General features: G+C 41.3%; 1 pseudogene; it reads left to right on the top strand.

Moving 5' to 3' along the window:
* Positions 1-1,782: 1,782 nt before the first annotated feature.
* LOC119570370 lies at positions 1,783-14,279 on the top strand (annotated as a pseudogene).
* Positions 14,280-23,533: the final 9,254 nt, after the last annotated feature.

Genomic DNA, 23,533 nt, shown 5'->3' with positions numbered 1-23,533 from the left:
TTACAAAATTTATTTACCGTACACTTTTCTATAGGCACAATACAATACATCTCAAACGAGATGGTGCGCCTACTCGCTGTGCCTCTTGCCTTGCTTTCTGCCCTTTGCCATTCTCCTCCCATCATACCGGCCACTGACAGTGATCAGGTCCACTGTCGCTATCACTCACTCGTGCCTTCCCCCATCCATACCTCCTCTATCATGCTGCCGCCGATCTTTGGACTACATGATAAATCGCGCGTCTCACTGATCAAATTCACAATCCCACTCCTAACACCATTTGTTTACGCGGCCCCTCGTCTCTCTTGTTACACACAATGCAGCTAGGCAACGGCGTGCTATATCACGGGTCTGTAACACTGAAGTCTCCAAGAGGCACGAGCCCCTCGTCCCAAACTAACAAGGAAAGAAGTGCAGCTTTATACGCTTTATAACAGGCACACAAGTATTATCAGGTCACAAGGGCACACACAAGGTCTTCACAGGAGCAGCACCCAACTGAGTCTCTTGGCTTGTTCCTCCGCTCCTCCGCTCACAGCCAGTTGTGTCATGTTTGCCCAGGATCCTTTTCATGTTAACACATGCCCAGGTCATCCTTTTCATGTTAACACATGCCCAGGTCATCCTTTTCATGTCAACACATGTTTTGCACAGAGACAAAGACCCAATGGCGTAGCAATAGTATATGATTTTTTTCTGCTTATATTCTTAACTTATGGCAGATGGCCTATTAGGCATTAATTAAAAATATAATCCCTAATGGACATATTCCTGCGTTGAATATTCTCTGCACAGAAAAGAAAAGAAAAAAAAAAAAAAAAATAATATATATATATATATATATATATATATATATATATATATATATATATATACATATATATATACATAACTTTTATAAAATCACCTAGCAATCTTGAGTCGTCTTTTCCGACGGTTCCAGCCTACAAGACAGGAATTGAGTATGTCAATGTATTCCTCCTAACTCGGTTATTCTCATTTTTATTTGTACTTATATTGATATCTATAGCCATCTAGGATATTACATTCCAAAATATTTTTTGCCAGACAAAAAAAATAGCCAATATAGCAAAATGGCTAACCGTTAACCGCACCCATTTCTATTACATCAAAGGTTTGTTTAGTGTTTTACACTATGCGCCCCCTAATTGCCACCGAAGAGATGACACTGTGTATTAAAGGTAAAATTTAATAATAATAAATAAATAAATGAAAACTCGTTGGGAACGATTGAGTCCAAGCGAAATTGAAAATCGTCATTGCAAAGTAAAAAGCCTATTTCATTCATTTAAGTTAATGCAATTTTGATTCATGATTAATGAATTTTACTTTTTTTATTCGCTATTGCTTGACAGAAACGTTTAGTATGAAGTTAGAAACCATGTAAAATAAAAATACAAGTTACCATTTTTTTTAATAGTATACCCTTAAAATACAGAGAACTTTTAGATTATTTGAAAGACAAACTAAAGAATTCTGGAATATAATGCTCCTGTGGTTCAGTTTTCAAATTGCTTATTTCCATATGTTACAAAAAAAAGGCTGTTTTTCCTTTTGCTCTCATTTTTTAATCTGTTTTAATGGTGCTTGGTGTTTTTGTTAGGCGAAAGTCAACACAAAAAAATTAAGAAAAAAATTTCTTCCTTTCTCTCTCTCTTTCTCCCCCCCCCCCTTCCTCCCTCCCTCCCTCTCCCTCCCCTCCCTCTCTCTCTGTCAATTTCCTTAATCCAATAGTAACATTCCTTATATATTTTCCTCTAGATTACCGAGGGTCCTGATATTTTGTACAGTGAGAGGTCAGCAGATAAGGTGGGGTTAAATTCTAATTATTTATTATGGGAGATGCTAAGGTGAGTGGAATAACAGAACTAATTTTCATTAGTTCCCAAATGAATGATAACTGTACAGTTAATGATTTGTTAATATGTAAACGGTTTATGCATAATATATGCCGGAAATGCTTAAGATTTTTCTGCAGACTTTTCTTTTCTTTATGCAGATTTCTATTCATTTTTTGGAGTAGCTATCTTGATTTAGATTATATATGCATATATGTGTATATGTGTACACGTGCGTGAAGGAGAAGAAAAAACGAAAATTACCACATATAATTTTCATTTCATTTTTGTATCCATTGCAAATCTAACCCATGCACTTTTCTTAACCGAACCACCATGGATTTATGTTTTTTCCCTGTATTTTTTTTTTTTTTTTTTTTTTTTTTGTGAATTTTGTTACATACAGATGGCTCCACATGTGCTCAGCCAGCAAGGAGTCTATCAATAACCCCGAGTGACGGATCCTGATTTCCCCATTCCTTGAATGGGCAAGATGTGTTTTTTCTTTTAAATACAATTGGTATCGATACTGTTATTATTCTTATTGATGTTATGGTTATTAAATTGTTATTAAAATTATTTAAGACAATGAAATGATGCAAAAGACCCTTTCAAAAAGTCAAGGAAAAGGGTAAATAGGTGAAATAGGTATCACTAATAACTCCTTGATGACTAAGCACTTGTAGATCATCTATGTGTAAATACAATAAATAAACTTGTATTACAGTGCGCATGGCATGTATTCTTGCCAAACGTGCCAATTGGGTTAATCCATACCTTACGAAATAAAACATATCTAAACCTAAATAAATATTTCAAATAAATAAAATAGTTTATTTTAAAAAGGATCGGAACATAAACAATAACGGGGCTGAACACCTCACAATACCCGGGAACTCTCATGTAAGTTTATATAAATATATATATATATTTTTTTTTTTTTAAGTATTTAATTCCAAGGGTATTGTATCAGCACTATTATTTTCCTAATTATTATCCTTTATGAAATTTGTTTCCTTTATTTATTTTGTGACCTTTAAGTCTCTCTCTCTCTCTCTCTCTCATTAATTTATGGTGACTTGTTATCTTCCTTCGCATCTCCCTTTTTCTGTTCTGTTTGAAATGCCTGGTTCTTTATTAACGTGGATAAATATTTGATTTTTGTTCACTTCCAACCACCCACCACCTTGGGGGGAAAATTTTTAAACCCTTTAACCATTCCATTTAATGAGCACTACTAACTCTCTACAAGCTTGGAGAGTTACATTGGAGGACCGCTCAGACATGACTCAGCAAAATCCATATTTTGATTGGCATAGGGATGGCATGGTTACCGTATTTGCATAAACTCTCTTTTCCCATATCTAATTAATTCTGGTCAATGAATCACCAAATACAACAGAACGGTTCCACTACTATTTATTATTCATAATTTACACTTATACACATCAAACCACCAATGGAACACAAAAATTAAAGTTAAACCAAATTAATAGACCTTAATACACTTTCAAAGGATACATCTTTTAAAACTGTAATTTGTTAATGGTTTTGCTTCACGTTCTTTGGGTACATATAAATAAATTGAATTATTATAATTTACAACAAAAAGGGTGTCCATTATTAATTTCCCACAGAAATGTTAAAGCTTTCACACAGTTAGCACTCTCTAGCATCTTTCTGTTACTCAACGTCATGTCACGGAGAACCGAGAGAAGGAAAGATGGATGAATAAACAAATGAATGAATAATTAATATCTCTGTCTATCTATCTGTCTATCTATCTCTATAGCACGTGAATTAACTTGCAATGTTAAACTTTTTTGCTCTGTTTATCCTGAAAGGGCGACGAGGGAGATGACATCTTACTCACAGAGGAACAGCTCGCAGCAGCTAACCTGAGCAGGCTGGAGGGGGAGGAATTGGTACGTAGCTCTGTCCTTAACACACGAAACGCGGTGTTCAGTGTTATGCGCAATGAGGGGGAGATATCAAAATAAATTAAATGAGTAAGGAATAAATAGATAATTAAAATGCGTATAAACATTACTAAGAGGAAGCATAAAAAGGGGGGATAATGATAATGAATAGATAAATGGTTAAAAGTACATATAAACATTGCCAAGAGGAAGCTTGAAATAATAATTTAATAAATTATAAGAATATTGCCAAGAGCAGGTTTAAAATTGGGGGGAAAGGAGAGAGAGAGAAAAAAGAATAAGATAAAGAGTAAATAAATGAATGATTGAAAAATAAAAACATTGCCCAGAACAAAAATAAAATTAAATTAAAAATTAAAAATAAAAATAGGGAAAACGAGAGGAAAAAATTATAAGCAAAACAAGATAAATAATAAGCAAATAATGATTAAATAGATGAATATGATAAAAAATTAAAAATACATGATTAAATAACAAATAAATGAATCACTGAAAAATAAAGAATTACACAAGTAAGCTCAACACCTCAATACGTTTTTACATCCTTACATTTCATAAGATTACGAAGGGATATTCCTGTAATTTTACCCTTATAGAAGTGGCATTCAAGCGTGCTATTTTTCCAGCTCGAGAAACTGGGGGACACGATGCTGACCCCGGAGCAGCTGGCCGCCATCCTCAACAGGAAGGCGATCAACGACGTCACCAGATTCTGGCCTGATGTCAACGGCTTCCCTCACATTCCCTATACCTTTGAGGATGGTCGGTATTGCTTGACAGTGTACCGTTGTCAAGAAAGAGTGTTGGCCTTTTCTTGATATATATATATAAACGCTAACAGACACGCATATACATATATGTGTATGTGTGGATATATATATATATATATATATATATATATATATATATATATATATATATTGTTACGCCGGCCGCCTCGTCTCTCTCTGCCACCAACACAAGGCAGGCTAGGCAGACGGCGTGCTATACACAGGGTCGTGAACACTGAACAGCTCCAAGAGGCACCAAGCAAGTTATTTACCCGTACACTTTTCTATAGGCACAATACAGGGGGGACACCAGCATGTCACACTGCACGATACAGCTTATAACAGGGCAACACAAAATATCAGGTCAAAACGGCCCACACGAGGTCTTCACAGGAGCAGCACCCAAAAAACGTATCCTGCTTGTTCCTCCGCTCCTCCGCTCACAGCCAGCTGCGTTCATGTTTGCCGGGTTTCCCTTTTCATGTAACACATGCCCAGGTCATCCTTTTCATGTTAACACATGTTTCGCACAGAGCAAAGACCCCACTGGCGTAGCACTATCCCCCCCTATCAAGCAGAGGGACCCGTTGCTCTGACATATCTAAACCTGAAACAAACTACAGAAAATTTAAATAAAATTAGTCCTCAGGAACAAACAAAATTCTTTCAAAAAAAGTAACCGTAATTGTAAATCAGTTCTCAGACACACAAAAATCTTTCATCCAGCGCGGCTTTCTTCGCTCTCGCGGGGTTCGCTCTGGAGGAGGAGTGGGCGGGGGAGATTGGCAAGTGGCCCCCAGGGGGGTATCTTCTGCCCCAAGACCTGGCTCATGGTCACCACTGACGTCTGTTGCATCGCCTCACCGTCCAAATGCTCTTTCCTCATCTCGGTCAGCGTCTCCCACGCCCTCATCGCCGCTACTGGGGCTAACGTCATCTTCTTTTCACCATGGCCCAAGGAGTAGCTTCCTGGCCATGGGTAACGCCACACCCGGTCCACGGGGACAACAGAGGGGTCGTTTTCGCCCTCTGCGAATTCGATAGGTGACACCCAGAGGGGGGGCCCTTTACCACCGTGTATGGCCCCTCCCAGGGGCTCTGTAGCTTCGGCGAGAGCCCTCGCTTCCGACGCGGGTTATGCACCCACACTCTGTCACCTATTTTGTCCCTCACTTCCCTCATGCGCCGGTCATAGGTCTCCTTCATGGCATGGCCGGTGCACCTCCGTCAGGTTCTCCTGCAGTACCACTGCATAGCTGGATGTGACAGTTGGCAAGTTCAGTCGGGTGGCCGCCCTGTGGCCAAATCATGGTAGCCTGAGCTCACGGCCAAACATGAGTCGGGCAGGTGTGAACCCTGTTACCTCATGCACAACAGACCGGTAGGCCATGAGCATGGCGGGCAACTTGACGTCCCAGTCTTCCTGATTTCCCTGAATATTTGGCTAACTGTGGAGCAAGGGTACGGTTAAACCGCTCCACCATACCATCGGACTGTGGATGGAGGGTGTCGTCCATGTTTTGGCACCCCTAACAGCTCGCAACACTCACGGAAACACTCGTGACTCAAACTCAGGCCTTGGTCGGGAGTGCAGTTCAGAAGGCACACCAAAACGGGTAATGAATTCATTCATTACCACGCCAGCCACGGTCTCGGCCTCGTGGTTGGGAGTGCATATCCCTCAGGCACTTTGAGAAATGTCCATTACCACACAGATATATCGGTTTCCTTTGTGGCGTGAGAGGCAGCGGACCAGCAATGTCTATTGCCACCCGTTCCATGGTGCTCCCACACAGTACACCTGTAACGGGGCACGGTTCTTCTAGCTGGGCCCTTCTTTGCACTGCACACATCACATGCTCTACACCACTCAGACACGTCACTTCTCAGGCCCACCAGTAGAAGCGTTGACGGAGACGGCTCAGGGTCTTTTTCTCGCCCAAGTGGCCACTGGAAACACCGGCAGTAATTCCCTCGGCAACTCAGCATGCATGGCTCTGGGTACTACAACTACCCACGTGTCACTGCCCACTTCACTCAACGCACCCAGCGTTTCACTAACAAACCGCTTTGATCCACTCATAATGTTTCCCATGATCCACCAGACACTTTGGTGGTGGGGCTTTCCGCGAGCCACAGCCTCCCAACGGGGCCCGTCCACTGAGAGCCTCAAGCCACCGGACAATGGGAGCAAGGTCAGAGTCCTCACGTTGTGCCTTACCCCAACTCATCATCCCCTTTAGTGGCGCATTCCAGCACCTGCAGACGGAGGCACACAGTATCAGAGTCCTTCTGGACACAGTGTGAGCAACAGCCTCACACGGGCGTCGACTCAGGCTGTCAGCTTTGCAATGGACACGACCCGGGCGGTGGACGATGTGGTAGTTGTATGTTCAAGGCAACCCTAACCACCTTGCCAGCTGACCCTCTGCTACCTTCAGCGACTTCAACCACTGTAGGGCAGCATGGTCAGCCCGGATGGTAAAACTCGGAAACCGTAGAGGTATGGGTGAAAGTGCTCGAGACTCTTCCCCCACCGCCAGCAACTTTTTCCTTGTCACACAATAGTTGCGTTCAGGCCTGTGAAGTTGGCACTGTAGTAGGCCATGACAAAACTCCTTCCGTCCTTTATCTGTGACAAAACTGCCCCGATGCCTTCCGCACTAGCGTCAGTGTCCAACAGGTAAGGGAGCTTCTGGTCCGGATAGGGCAAGACTGGTGCTTCCACCAGGGCCTTCTTCAGGTTGTCAAATGGGGACTGACACGCCTCATCCCACTGGAAGCACCCCCCTTTTGTGTAAGTCGGTGGAGAGGAGCCGCTACACTGGCGAAGTCCTGTACAAAGCGGCGGTAGTATGTGCAACAGGCCAGGTAGCTCCTGACTTCCGCCACATTGGTGGGAACTGGCCACTTCTCCACCACCGCCCCCTTCTGTGGGTCGGTGCGCACACCACTTGACTGACTACATGCCCCAGAAATGGAACCTCATGCTGGAACATCGAGCATTTTTTGGGGGCTGAGTTTGAGGTGGCCTTCCTTTAAAACCGCTGTAGTATTTCCTCCACCCGCTCCAGCTCCTCCTCGAAGGGCCCCCAAAAGCCCGATAAAGTCATAAATGTAGACAAGCGCCGTTCTTCCACTGCAGGCCATCCAATACCCTCTCCATCAGACGCTCGAAACAACCAGGGGCATTGCATAGACCAAAGGGCATGACGTGAATTGCCACAGGCCCTTGCCCGAAGGAAAAAAGGCAGTCTTTGGCTTGTCCTCTTCCGCCATCTCCACCTGGTGAAAAACCCGACTTCAGGTCGAGTGTGGAGAACCACCTGGCCCCCACCATTGCACGAGTGTGTCATCAATTTTCGGCATGGGTATGAGTCCTTGATGTCATGTCATTCAGCGCCCGGTAGTCCACACAAAGCGTTGGGTGCCGTCCTTTTTCTTCAAACCCGGACTACCCCTGATGACCATGGACTGTCTGACTGTTCAATCACCCCCTGTGCCGCTAGCTCATTGACAGTGCGCTGCATCTCTGCTCGTCTGGTTTGGGGAATACGTCGGGGGGGGCTCTTGATGGGCAAACTACTTCCCGGGGTTAATGCGGGGCTTCACCAATCCTGTTTCGGCCCAGGTCCAAGTCACCCCTGCTAAACACATCTGCATACTGAGGGCAGGGTTGTGACGAATCTTCTCTGTCGTGCTTCCGTCAGGTTAGCGGCGCTCCCGGGGCGCCAAGCCTTGAGGAAGTCGGGGAACGGCCCCACACCAACCAACTCCCCGCTCTCCGACGACCTTTTGGATGCTCCACTTCCTCACAAGTGCCTAGCTTTGCACCAGCTGGGGACCTTCTGGGCCTTATCGGAGAAGTTGGCTACCAACACATAACTAACCCTCCCCTGGTCCAACAAGGCTCCGCCCAACAGCTACGCCCTCAGCCAGCTGCAGGTTTTGAAAGGGCTTTCCCCGAGGCCCTCTACTCCACGCATCACTCTTTACAGTCGACACCCGATTCTGACTCTGTCCTGGGGCAGGTGCAGTCATTCAGCCGTAAACTACCTCTGCGCAGCCAATCTCTGGGAAACAAGGGGACATCTTCACCGTGCACCCTCACCAGCTTCTGTCCAAGGTCGACCCACACCTTACTCTGCGTCAGGTAGTCAAGGCCCAACAAGCAGTGCTCGTCCAGATCGGCCACATACACCGCAGCCGCTGCCCCCGTGTGCCACGCCAATACGAGGGCCCCCACTGGCCCCTTTAGCGCACACAAAGCCCCGGACACCACACAGTCTCTTTGGTGCATCTGGAAGTTGCATAGTGGCCAACATATCAGGCCGCACTAGGGTCTTCTCAGCCCCAGTGTCCACTGTCAGGCGGCATGGCTTCCCATCTATTGAGCCCTCCACCTGCATCGTGCTGGGGTTTGAACGGCAGCTTACCCAAGTCGGGCCCCGGGAACCCAGGACGACTGGGTTTCGGTCCCCTTCTCCAGAGTTTTCCGCCTGTACCACTTCCTTAGCCTTAGGACATGCACTCGGATGGTGACCATACCCGCCACAGTCCTTGCAGCACTGCCGGAAGGCATCAGAATCCGTCCGGTTGAGAGGACGTGTTCTCCGCTCCCTCTGACACTGACTACGTCTGTGCCCTACCTCTCCGCAGTCCCTTCTGGCCCCGGAGGTCACGGCGGGGCTGAGCAGCTGGCCCTAGGCCACTGGTTGCCTTCAGGAAGGCCTCGAACTCCAAGGCCCTCGCCAGCGTCACCTGCAGGTCTCAGGGTGGCCTGCTTGACGTAGATTTGCAGCTGCTGGTCCTGCAAAGCGTCAACAAAGAAATTGCGGGCCAGGACCACAATCACTCTTCCGCAGCCGCAGGGTTACGACCTCCCTTTCCAACGCCTCCACATCCTGCGCCAGCTGGGACAGTGTCTCGCCACGTCACGAGTCCGCTTCTTCAAGTGGGCCCGATATACCTCGGCCTGGTGGTGGTGCCCGAAACGGCGTTTCAAAGCCTCCGCCACGCTGGTGTAAGAGGCATGGGGTGGCGGCAGATGCCCCAACACTTCCACCGCGCTGTTACCAGCTGCAGGGCCTTTTTCTTCCTGGCTCCAGCCTGGGCAGATGCCAGCATTTCAAATTGGGCGACATATGCCTCCCAGGCCACCTTCCCGTCGTACTCAGCGGCTTTCCCCCTCACAGAATGTCTGGAGGCTGAAGGACTGCGGGTGGAGAACGCGTGCCCTGAACTAACACGGCCCGGGGGGAAGAAGGGGGTGAGGGAGGGGAACGAGGCGGGGTGACCGGGTCCGAGTTTTTCCGACACCTATATCCAAGGGAGTGGTTCCGAGGGTCCCCAGCCTTCTGCAGCGACCACTGGCTCCGACACGACGCTACGAGGCCCCGGGGGGTTTCCTGCCACGGACTCCAGGCAGACCCCAGTAAATCTGGACACTCTGGCATCTGTTGCCAGAACTCGTCTGCCTTCTCTGCTTGCAAAGTTTCTACCTTGTGACGCGCCCTTTTTTTCCTCCCTCAGGCCTGAACCTCGCCTTTCAGAGTCGCACTCCTCCCTCAGTTCACTCTTCACGCTGTTGCAGGCCTTGTCGGTGTACTGCTGAGTTTCCATCTTTACGATGCAAGATTGCTCTGTAGCACCCCAACAAGTTGGCAGAACTGTTCCTCTGTCTTCCTTGCCTACATCTCGACGAGATGGGGGCGCCTGCTCGCGTGCCCTCTGTGCTGCTCTTCTGCCCTTTGTGCCATTTCCTCCCCCATACCCGCCAGCATGGCAGTATCAGGTCCATTTTGGTCGGCTTCACCTCACTCGTGCCTTCCTCTGTCATAGCCTCCTCTATCCATGGCTGCCGCCATCTTTGGACATATGATAAATCGGCGCGTCTCACTGATCAAAAATCACAAATCCACTCCTGACACCATTTTTTACGCCCGGCCCCCTCGTCTCTCTCTGCTACCAACACAAGGCAGGCTAGGCAGACGGCGTGCTATACACAGGGTCGTGAACATGAACAGCTCCAAGAGGCACCGAGCACCACAGCGTCCCAGAACACCACGAGAGGAAACGCCATTGGAGAGGCAGGGCACGAAATAAACACAAAATGGCAGTCTTTCCTTTATTTACACAAGTTATTTACCCGTACAAATTTTCTATAGGCACAATACAGGGGGGACACCAGCATGTCACACTGCACGATTACAGCTTATAACAGGGAACACAAAATATCAGGTCACAACGGCCCACACGAGGTCTTCACAGGAGCAGCACCCAACAACGTATCCTGCTTGTTCCTCCGCTCCTTTCCGCTCACAGCCAGCTTTCGTCATGTTTGCCCAGGTCCCTTTCATGTTAACACATGCCCAGGTCATCCTTTTATGTTAACACATGTTTCGCACAGAGACAAAGACCACTGGCGTAAACAATATATATATAAACACACGTACATGCGAACTTATCTCTAAATGACTCTCCAGACCTGGTTGACAAAGCAGCCGTCCGGAGCGCCATTCAGCACTGGATCGACAACACCTGCCTCACCTTCACCGAGGTCTCGAACACCAGCACTGGAGAACGCATTAAGTTCATCCGCCACGCTTCCTCCTGTAACTCTTACGTGGGAATGGTCAGCGGCAGCGGAGGACAGATCATCAACGTGCCCGTGTGGTGTGAGCTGGGGGTGAGTTAGTGAGGAGCGGGAGGGAGAGGAGGAGGGAAAGAAGGAAAGGGGAGGGGGAAGAGAGAGGGAGAGGAGAGGGAAAGAGAGAGGGGGGGTGGAGGGAAAAAGAGAGTGAGGCGGAGAGAATGGGAGAGAGGGAATAGAGAGAACGTGATAAAAAAAAAAAAAAAAAGTCTCTCTGTGCTACAAGCAGATCAGAAGAGTTAAGATTTTATGGTGTTTTTATGAATTTTAGTTTTAATTATTGATTTTGTTTTGTTTTTTATTATTATGAGTTGTAGTTTTTATAAGTTTATTTTTTTGTGGTTAGTTTTTAATGAGTTAGTTTTTATGAGTTTTAGTTTTGTTAAGAGTTTTAGAGATTTGTGAATTTTAGTTGAGTTTGAGTTTTTATGTTTTTTTAATGAATGTTAGTCTTTGTTTTCGTTTTAGAAGTTTTTTTTATGAAAGACTTTTGTTGAGAGTTTATTTTTTGCTGAGAGGTCGTTTTATAGTAGACAAGACGAAGTAAAACTAAGCACGGAAATATCGTGCCACCTGATCTCTAATCACTAATTTCACTACTTACACACACAGCTAATCTCTAATAGCTCGAAGACCAAAAAATACTTATTTCAACTCAGACTTTGACTTTCCGTGACCTTCGTTGGCAGTTTGGCAGATCTGGTTCACGAGGTCGGACACGCCTTGGGCCTGCTGGCATGAGCAATCGAGGTCAGACCGAGATGCACACGTCCTAATTCTCCCACACAAAAACATCATATCATCGGCTTGTTTATAACTTTAACCTCATGACGACCAACAATTATGGTGTGCCGTATGACTATTCCTCAATTATGCATTACGATGCGCAGGTAAATCATGTGGCTTTTACAGTTCCAATTGTTTTATATGTGTGTGCGTATGTGGATGTGCATAAATAATATGTGTATATATATACATATACGTGTGTGTGTGTATATAGAGAGAGGTTACGATCTGTAAGACCAAGTTTTTAGACTTCTACAAGACTGGGTCCAGCATTCGAGGTTCCAACATGTGTGTTCTTCATATTTCTTGATATAAATCCTTTCTTCATGATTCTTTTCCACAGGCTTCTCTCTGAACAGCCGCAATACCATCGTGACCAAAGACCCGAGGTTCCAAGCTGAAATTGGCCAGCGCGTAGGCCTCTCCCACATGGACAAGCTCTTAGTAAACACCATGTACGGCTGTACGACAAACTCCTCATCACGTGCGGACTACCTAGTGATCCCTGTCAGAATAATGGTTATTTAGGAAGTGACTGCACTTGTGTGTGTCCTGATGGAACTTCAGGGGAGCAACTGCGAGACTGTTAATACACTCTATAATGGTTGGTTTCTCTTTTCGATCTGTATTTGCACTGATAACTTCTAACTTTTGGTCTCACACAGATTGTTACATGTTAATGTCTTGTCTCGCAAATAAAATTTTTATTCGATTTTATTTCACAGACAGTCACGTTCATTATATCTGAACTTTCATGACTTTAGATTATCATTAATACTAATCCTTGAATACTTTACTTTATGAATAGTAAGTTGAACTTTTGCGATGCGCTCTTAACAAATATTCAAGAGACACTTGTAAAAGTCACACATGTTAATCATGACACCATTTTAACAAAAATTTAAATATTCTTTAGATGCTATTCTATACTTCAACACTGAGATCGTCACAGTTGAGAAAACTGTTTCAACCGTGAACCACCCTAATGCTTTCCTCATGGTAAGTATTGTTATACAGTCTCAGTTCATTACTCTCTAGCCATAGTGGTATATATGTGTATATATATATATATATATAATATATTATATATATATTTTATACATATATATATATACATATATATATAGTATACATATATATATATATATTAGTATATATATATATATATATATAATATATATTTTATACTTTTTTTCCTTTCGAAATAGATAACTCAGAACATGTCCTTCTTAAGCTGGTTTATTTTTTCCCTTTTTTGGACGTTCTGAAAAGTTTTCTTAAATTAAGGATCAAAAATTTTTATAAAAACATATTAATCCAAACAAATTTTTCATTTTTAACTGGGTTTATGTTGATAAATTTTTTAAAGGGGGTTTTTTACAAACTGTTTAAAAATCAAAAAAGTAAAACCCCAACCCGAATTTTTGGGGAAAAAAATTAATTGTTTATCTTTTTAATTTCATTTGGTCAGGGACTAATGAGTGAAAGTCCAAGAAATGACATATTTAATAAAAAATACATGTACAAATACTAATGAGAGTTTGACCCTGTTGATCAATAAAAGGGGAAAGAAAATTTAACAAAACACTAGAAGATCAAGTACAGGTGTTTTGATCTTTTGATTACCAAAATTTCCCCAAAAAAAAGAAAATGGGATTTGCAAAAACCATTTTGGGAGGGAAATATCGAATAGCGGTTAAACTATTTTATACTCTATCCCCCTTTTTAAAAATAGTGCAAATTTTACCCGGGCCCATCCATGTCACCCGGGTTTGGGAAACCCCTTGGATTAGTCTTGTTTTCCAAATAATCAACGGGAAAAGTAAAATTTACCAAAAAAATGCAGCTCTATCTCTTGGGGGAGATGCGCGAATGGACAAGGGTTGAAACCATAATCCCAAAATGAACAAGTGCACGTTATTTGGGCTTTTCGAAAATTTGGCAAAAAAATTTGGGGGGGAACTAAAGTTCTGAAAAGCGTATTGTAATGATTAAGCAAAAAAAAAACCTTGGTTTTACTTAAAAAACCTCAGTTATAAGAAAAATTTAAAAAGGAAGATCCCCATCTGATTGTAGTTTTTTTTTCCCCAACTCTCTCCCTCCATCTTAAACAAATGTTTTAAAAAAATATATACATGTACGGATAATTTCTTTTTAAAACAGACTGTGTTTTCACGCAACAGATTCGGAATTTTGTCAAATGGTAATCGCCCCCGGTGAAGAAGGAAAAATGACCTTCATGGATTTCCCAAAGGTTTCCAAGCGGTTTTAAATTTAATTGGTTTTTTAAAAGGGCGGCGTTGCACACTCGGTGTTGGGACGATGCCCTGGAAATCAGGGACACCCAAAGTAACGGGGAAGGGCCGTGGTATGTAATTACAATACTTTATTGTAAAATATTTACATATAATTGGTTATAATTTTAGAACCCTGTTTGTCAAAAATCTGTTTTAAAAGAAATTAAAAAGGGAATTTTATGTTTAATACTCTACTTTAAAGTTTAAAACCCCATCTTTATTTTTAGCCCCGTGAATAAATTTAAAAAATTACCCCAAAATTAAACCCCCTTAGTGGCTTGAGCTACAAAATGGCAATTTCCCTTTTTAAAGTTTGTGAGAAAAGAGCGTCCACATGGGTGACTAAAGAAAAGATTCCATAATTTTTTGGGGGTGCGCCGTGCAAACAACGAGGGTTTCCCCCAGGGCGGCGGGCGCCGTTCCACTGTCTCGTTTGGGCAGTCTAATTGGGCTGCAGGCGGGAAAGTGTTTGGCGAGATTTCGGAAAAATCGTCGTCAAGCCCGGGTCCTCTTCCTGTGTTGAAAGGGTTTTCCGGGGGGTTTTTCTGATTTCTTGCTGGGGCCGTCCCTGAGTTTTTCGTTTTCTTGTTTTTTTCTATCCAAAAAAATTTTTTGGGGAAAAGGGGTGGTTTTCTTCTCCCCCCGCGAGGGGAAGAGTATACCCTGAAGAGAAATTTTTGGCCTTTTTTTTCTCCCTTTTCCATCCCGCAGCCGCTGATTTCCCTTAAAAAAAAGGAAAATTTCTGCGAAAACCCCTTTTCGCCAAGGGTTCTACGTGACTTTTTTTTTTTTCAATTTAAATTTTATAAAAAAAAAAAAAATTTTTTATTTTTTCTTCTTTTTAAAATATACACCTTTTTTTTTTTTTTTTTTTTTTTTGGGGGGGGAATTTTATGCCCAAAATTCAAATTTCCTCTTTTGGTCTTATTTTTTTTTTCGTTGAAGTAACTTTGGGGGTCATGGGTTTTCCTTTTACAACCAGAAGCTGGGTCTTATTAAAGGGGAAAGAAGGCCCCCCATTTCTCCCCCCCAAACGATTTTTTCTGGGGGAAGGGCCCCTTTAAATTTTGCTTTTTTCCCTGGCGGGGATCCTGTTCCCAGGCTCATACCCAAAGGGGAGTGGTTCCCTCATCCCCCTTTTGCGGTTTCCCTTCCCGGAATAGGGGAGCAAAAATCATTTTAAAGGGCGAAATTCCCCCCCCAGCAGAGGCCCCCGCATACCCCCTTTAAAGGGGCCCCCTGCTTTGATGTTGTTTTAAGCAGTGTTTTTCCCTTTAAGACTATCTCCAAATTTGGGGGGTTTTAGTAGGGTATTTTTTTAAAAAGGGAAAAGTTCGCCCCTCCCCTCCAAAAAACTTTTTAAATTTTTAAAAAAACCCAGGTCCCCCAGTATGCCTTTTCCCCTCTATGCTATGTCCCCCCCCCGGGAACCCAAAAACAATGCGCTGTCCCCCCCCCATAAGGCCCCGGAAGAGCCCGTCCCCCAATTTATCTGAAAAAGCAGGTGGCAGCAGAGCGGTTCTTCTTTAAAAAAATATTTTCCGGGTAGACAAGATGGTTTTTGTTTAGGTGGGTTTTTTAGGTGGGGAAAATATTATTTTTTCTAGTTTTCTTGCCGATGATTGGGAGTAAGAAGACCCCTCTTCCTCTCTCCCCTTTTTTTCTCCTCCTCTCTCCCTCTCTCTCTCTCTCCTCTCTCTCTCTCTCTCTCTCTTTTCTCATTCCCCCCTCCCCTCCCTCCCCCCCCCTTTTCCCCTCTTTTCCCCCCCCTCCCTTCCCCCACCCCCTCCCTCTCTCCTTCCCTTCCCTCCCCTCCAGGTTCTGTGGACGGTATTTGCCGGGCCCAAGATTTCCCGTTTTTGGAGGAGAAATGATTCTTTATTTAAAAGTTGGGAAAATTTTTAAAACCCCGGTTTGGTCGGCGACATCCCCTTTGCCCCTTCCCTTCCTCGCGCCTTCGGGATAAACCCCCACGACTAAAAGTACAAGACATCTTCAACTACAAGTACCCTACAACAACCACAGCCACATCGAAACTCAAAAACTACAACCACAACAACCACAACCACAACGACCTCGGTTGGTCGGTACCTCTAACACAAAAAAGGACGACTTATTTATTTCTCAAAAATTCCCCTGAAATTCCCCACCAACGCATACTGTACTTTTTTCAGGAATTACAGAAAAGTTTAGGGCCCAATTTAAAGTGGTATGACATATTGATGATGTTATAATGATAAGATAAAGATAAAAAATAACAGGATAATGAGGGTGGTATGAAAATGAAAGTGAAAAGGCAGTAATTTTAAAGGTAAAATTTTTAATGTAATGCATAGTGATGATGATGAAGATAATTATAGATGATAATGATGATGAATGCAAAAGTTACAGGTCAATTTTTTATGATACTGACTATGATAAAATAATGATGAAATGATAATGATGGTGATAAAGAAATAAAATGATGATGTGCTGATATGATAATACTGGTGATAATATTGGAAATATGATGATAATTGTAATAATGCCCTAACGAAAATGTTAAAAATGATATACTACTAAACCACACTACATACTAAGATAATGTTGTAATGATAATACTCTACAAAAAATAATAGATATAATTTTTATTATTTTTAAAAATGTATGTTATTATTATTATTATTAAAATCATAATATTTTTTTACCCTTGCAACGTATCAGTAAGCAACATTAAGAAAATAATGATAAAATTAATAATTTTCCCTTTTGTGTCGGTAGGATTATTTTTAAAATAAAAAAATACTCCAGTACAGAGTCATTCTCGGTTTTTTTAAAATAATTTTTCTAAAAATCATCAAGTTTGATGGTTTGAGTTTTTGGGGGTTCTTGGAATTTGTAAAATAATATCTTATCTATAATTTAATATGATAAGTTTCTGTGTTTTGATGCGGGAATTTTCCAATAAGCTGGTGGTCTTATTATTAGATTACTTTAAATTTTACCGGTTTTTATTATAGCCATACCATCCTATCATTTGTATTTTCACCTTGTTATGGGTTTACTGCTGCTATATTTTTTTTTTAACAATTTATTGATAATATCTTTATCACCAAAATTTCCCCAATTATCACTTTAAAATTTTACTTTTCCCCATCACAGTATCATTCCCATCAGTTATCATCACCTTGTTATCATCAGCATCGTCATCATCTCTGTATCACAGTATCTTTCCCATCTTTACCCCAGTTCCCATCAATCATCATCGCGTTCCCATTATCCTTTTATTATCAAATTATCACCCCTGTTACCCTAATCAAGTAACCATCTCGCCTTCAAAAACCACTGCCCCAAACCCACCCCTTCCCCCCCGGCGGGAGGAGCTCGCCAAGTGAACTTATTCATCAGGGTTCTTCGGCTGCGTGCTGGCGACCCCCTTGTGATCCAAAACCCCCTTACCGCCCCCCTAACGTGAGTCAAGCAATGCTATATTTAGAGAAAGGTTTTCACTGTCCTGGTGCTTTGGCGGGGAGGACGTGGTGATTTAATTGGATTTTAATAAAACCCCGTTTTTTCTATGTGGCAACAAAAACACACAGCAGTTTTCTCTCGAAAGTTTCCTAGGGGTTTGGTTTTCCTCTGAGGGCCTCTGGTATCCTTTTTTAACAGCCTGTCGGGAAAAAAAGACGATATAGAAAACCACCCCCCGGCCAATCCTCGCTATTTTCACGTCTAATGCGCGGAGAGTGGACGGGTTTCAGCAAGTTCAACCCAAGGACCTTCTTCCCACCAAGTAATTTTGTGACTTTTTCGCCATCACCTACTAAAGTGTGAGAAACTAATTAAACAGGGGGAGCTGTAATTCTTTTCCTCCTTTGTTAACAACAAAAAAATTTATGTAGGTCTCGTGAATAAAAATATCGAAATGGGGAAAATAGGAGAGCCCATAAAAATATTCGGAAATATTTATTAAGTAATAAATAAGTATAGAGTCCCAAAGGGGGAAGGGAGGTCGATCCCAAAAGTAACGGTATTTTACTGCTGAATCAAAATTTTGGGAAAATTCCTCGGAAATCGAGATACATCAGAACGGCTATATATATTATATATATTAATAATAATTATAATATATAATATATATTTAATGTGTTGTGTTGTGTTGTTTTGGTGTGTGTGTGTGTGTTGTTTTGGTGTATAAATGTGGTATGCATTATTTAAATTATATTATATATATTTAATATATATTTGTGTGTGTGTGGTTTTTTTGGGGTTGTGGGTGTTGTGTGTGTGTGTGTGGGTGTGGGGTGCGGTAGTAATTACTTTAGGGAGAAAAATTAAACATGCTGAATTAAACAAACAAATAATTCCCTGTCCGCGGTCCAGCCCCCTTTCCCCGGGCTTCCTTCCCCAGGTCCTCTCCCCCACCCCCGGGGAGTCATAAAGTCGCCGAGGTTCCCCACAGGCACCCGGGGGAAGAATACGTGAATGGAAAATCATGGTAAGGTTGCCCTTTTTTATCTTTGTTTGGGAAAGGTTTAACCCCTTTTTGATGTGTTTTTTGTTTTTTTTTTTTTTTCTTTCTTCTTTTTTTTTTTTTTTTTTGGGGGGGGGTTTGCATGTTTTTGTAAGATGAAGGGTTAACGGGATTGTGAGAATCAAAGGGAAAAAGCCTATCAATCCAAACAGGCGAATCTAGAAAAATTTTTTTAAAATAGTAATGGGTTTTAGTTTTTATGGGGGTTGGGGCATTAGGAGCGTGCAGTCTAAATAAACATTTTTCTTCCTTTTTGTTTTTGTCTCTGTTCATGACACTCCCTTTACTAAGTAATCCAAGAGGTTTTGAAAAAGGGTTTTTTACCTTAAGAAGGGAAGAAAAAAAAAATATATATTAATTTTATATAATAATTATATAAAATATATATATATATTATATTATAAATTTTATATTTATAATAATATATATTTTTTTTTTTTTTTTTTTTTTTTTTTTTTTTTTTTTTTTTTTTTTTAAAAGCTAAAGGGTTGAGGAGGGCAAATAAGGAAGAAAGAGCGGACTGCAGCTGGGGAAGGCAGCCCCCCATCATGCATCCATGTAGATCTGCTACGTTTTCAATCACAATAAATGATGGTATAATAAAGGGTCGACTGTCGAATGACTATAGCCGACTTTTTTGGTCCTAAGATCGCCACCTACTCCGGTGTAGGAAAAGGCCCCGGACACCAAAAAGGCTACAACGACAAACACCAAAAAACAAGCAACCCTTCCCCCCTAAACCCCTGAGGCACAAACCACAATTAACCTTTTTTAAACCTTCTTCCATTCAAATTCCCGGCGTCGGTAGGGAAAAACGTTTTACGACCTTCACGCACATGCGCCCGGAACCTAGCTCAGAAATTGTGGCGTGAACCCCCAAACCCCCAAAACCTCTACACACCCCGGGTTTTGTCCTCTCCTTCAATGGCTTTGCACTCCCGCGAACGCATTTTGGCTCGAACCTCATCAGGTCTTCTTTCCGGGAAAAGGAGCACAAGGGCTTCGGGGATGTAAGTGAGGTTTTGAGAAAGGGAAAAAGACGTAAAAAAGGGAGAGGAGAAGAAAAAGAGGAAAGGAAGGGGGGTGGAGAGGGAAAAGGGGGCAACAGTGGACAGAAATAAAGCTTCTCTCATGATCACGTTTCTTCTTTTTACGTTTGGGTTTTTTAAACTTTAGGGTATGGTTTGAGGCTGATGGTTAAAAAAGGATATTTTAAATTTAGTATACAGAGGGAAGGGTTTTTTTTTTTTTTGAACCTTTTTTACAGAGGGAAAAGGTACTGAAAAGAACCCGGCTGTTATAACATCCCCTTGTATCCAGGACCTAAAGCATAAACAAATTTTTTTGTTAAATCATAAAATTGTACTTATCGTGCAAGTGAATAAAAGGAATTTTGGGTGTTATATAGCTGTTTTTACATACTCCTGTAAAAAATAAAAACTTAAAATTCTCAAGAGACTAATTATTGAATTTCGATTCAAAAATTTTTTCCCTCACCATGCCTCCTTTAAAAATATTTTTACAAGAAATATATCCAAAAAGATATTTTTAAAAAAAAATATCTAAATGATATTTCAAAATCCCAAAAGTTTTGGACATATCTAAATGATAATTTAAACAATCTAAATGATATTTTTAAACTATCCCCAAAGATATTTGAAAAATATCCAAATAATATTTTTTAAATATTATCCAAATGTATTTTGAAAAACCAACTGTATTTCGAAAAAATATCCAAATGAATTTTAAACATATCAAGTGATATTTTAAAAAAATTCCAATGGTATTTTGAAACATATCCAAAGATATTTGAAATATCCCAATTTAATTTTGAAACAAACCAAATGATATTTTTATAATATCAAGTGTATTTTGAAACATATCCAATCTAATTTCGAAACTCCAAATGACATTTTTAAAAATCCCGTTGAATTTGGAAACATCTAAATATATTTTTAAAAACCCATCCAATTTAATTTCGAAACATACCAAATGAATTTTAAACATACCCAAATATTTTTAAACGTATCCAAAGATTTTTTTAAACATATCCAAATGTATTTGAAAAATATCCAAATATATTTTTAACATTAAAGATATTTGAAACAATCAATATGATCTTTTAAAACAATCCAAAAGTATTTTGAAAAAATACCAAGTGATATTTTGAAACAATCCAAATTATATTTAAACATATCCAATTAATATTTGGAAACATATCCAAATAATATTTGGAAACATATCAATATGATATTTTGAAACATGGCCAATTGATCTCTTAAAACATATCCAAATGATATTTGAAACATACCCAAATGAAATTTTGAAACATCTAAGTGATATTTGGAAACATATTCAAATTATATTTTGAAACATATCCAAATTATATTTTGAAACATCTAAATGATATTTTGAAACATATCCAAGTGAGTAGTGGGTAATACGACAGAACGCAACACATTCACCTACGTACATGAATATGAAAGTAGGTCAGTGACCGTGACATAATCAGTGACCTTGACGAAACCACAAACCGCAAACCGCAACCAATGTCCACAACAACATAATCAATACCCGGAAATCATTAACCTACTTTCACATGTGTATTTAATGTTCGTACATGACGCATCATAAGAGAAATAATGAATCAAATGATGTACTACAGACGAGTATCCCCTCCAATGCAGGTGACAGGTGACATAGATTAATGATCACAGCGTAACCACACAACCTTATCGAGAGTGAAGCAGGTTAATGATCACGAGGCAACCACTAGACCATAGCTAACGATGGCTAACGCGCACACCTTGCGGTTGAAAATGGTGCATCATAACAGAAAGATAACCACTGAAAGTGATTAACTAATCAATATCCGTATCCAAAATCATTACTCATAACCAGTGATGTACAGACGAGGATCTCCTCCAATGCAGGTGACATAGATCAATGATCACCGCGTAATCACACAACCTTGTCGAGAGTGAAAGCAGGTTAATGATCACAAGGTAACCACTAAACCATAGCTAATGATGACTAGCACACACACCTTACAGTTCAAAATAGTACATCATAACAGAAAGATGACCAATATCCGTAACCGAAATCATTACCCGTAGGCAGGTGCTACAGATGACTCACCCGTGGCTCCCCCCCACCCACACCGCAATATTCACCATGTTTAAACTTGTACCGAGATCGAGAATTGATTCTGTTACAGACGAGGGAAACCGTCTCTCCTAATAACTGAAACTGTCAAAATCAATAATAAATAGGTCACACTGGTCTGCTAATGACCGATAATTTCTGCTCCTCTCTCATTGTACCAGAGATAAGAATACAATAAGTGTAAAGGATTATAAAAACTCGTTATACAATATATGCTTTTATTTTTTATTGTATAAACACTATACAATGCGCTCCACACACACACACACACACACACACACACACACACACACACACACACACACACACACACACACACCACCACCACCACCACCACCCTCTTCCATACCCTCCCACCCCCACCCCGCAATATTCACCATGTTTAAACTTGTACCTGGATCGAGAATTGACCCTGTTACAGACGAATGATCATCCCTCCCAATTAATCATAATCCATAAATGTCCCTCTAATGATGTCTAATACACACACCTAAAGAGTTCCTCTCACCCTCCCCTCCAAACCAACCCTCCTTCCCTTCCTACCGCCCCTGCCCCACATTCCTCCATACCCAAAGCAATAATAGTAAGAAAAGAAGCAAACAAACAAATCACAAGTCCTACTTAAGGAGATAATACAGCCCTGCACTGAAGTGCCAGTGATCACCCCTCCTAATGAATGATGCAATCATAATCCAACCCAATGCCAGGTGTCACTGATGACCCACCTCCCTCATCACCCCTCCTCCCCTCCACACCCGCCCCCGCAATATTCTTCGTGTTTGAACTTGTACCCGGATCGAGAATTGACCCTGTTACAGACGAGTGACCACCCCTCCTAATGAATGAAACTAACACAAATAACAGGCTTAAATTTTCTATATAAATGTAAAATGCGATTACCACTATTTCATATGTTTGCACCTTTCATGCTTATAAAACTAAAAGGTTAATTACCTAATAGATTGAAAAGTTGCTGGTTTTATTCTATTTAGAGAGCATTAATAGGGTTTTCAAGGTATCTACACCAGGTCAAAGATGGGTTTCCCCCTCGTATTTACGCCTGAACACCTAAACAACCACCTCTTCTTGCTCAGAGGTAATGATGAAATAATCGCAAAGATTATAATCAGTATCTTTATTTTTTTTTACAAATGCATAATATAACAAAGGTGCAGACCTAATAAGAAAAATTCAAAAGAAATGACTTAATTTCGCAGAACGACTGATAAGCCTGCGACCTCCTCTTATATTTTAACGTGTTATACTAGCCGTTCTTACATCCCAAAGACATCTTCATCATGAAAATATAGTTTATTGAAAAGGATCATGAAATTCTTCTTGTACTTTATTATGACTCTCAAGCTTACACAAACATACGCCCTAAGAGGCGATAACACAAATAACAGGCTTAAATTTTCTGTGTAAATGTAAATGCGATAACCAATATTTCATACCTTTGCACGTTTCATACTTATAAAACTAAAAGGTTATTTACCTAATAGATTGGAATGACGTTGGTTTTATTCTATTTAGAGAGCATTAATAGGGTTT

This window comes from Penaeus monodon, unplaced genomic scaffold (genome assembly GCF_015228065.2).
Source record: "Penaeus monodon isolate SGIC_2016 unplaced genomic scaffold, NSTDA_Pmon_1 PmonScaffold_2519, whole genome shotgun sequence".
In the NCBI taxonomy this organism is placed as follows: domain Eukaryota; kingdom Metazoa; phylum Arthropoda; class Malacostraca; order Decapoda; family Penaeidae; genus Penaeus; species Penaeus monodon.
This window is presented reverse-complemented; position numbering and strand designations above follow the sequence as displayed.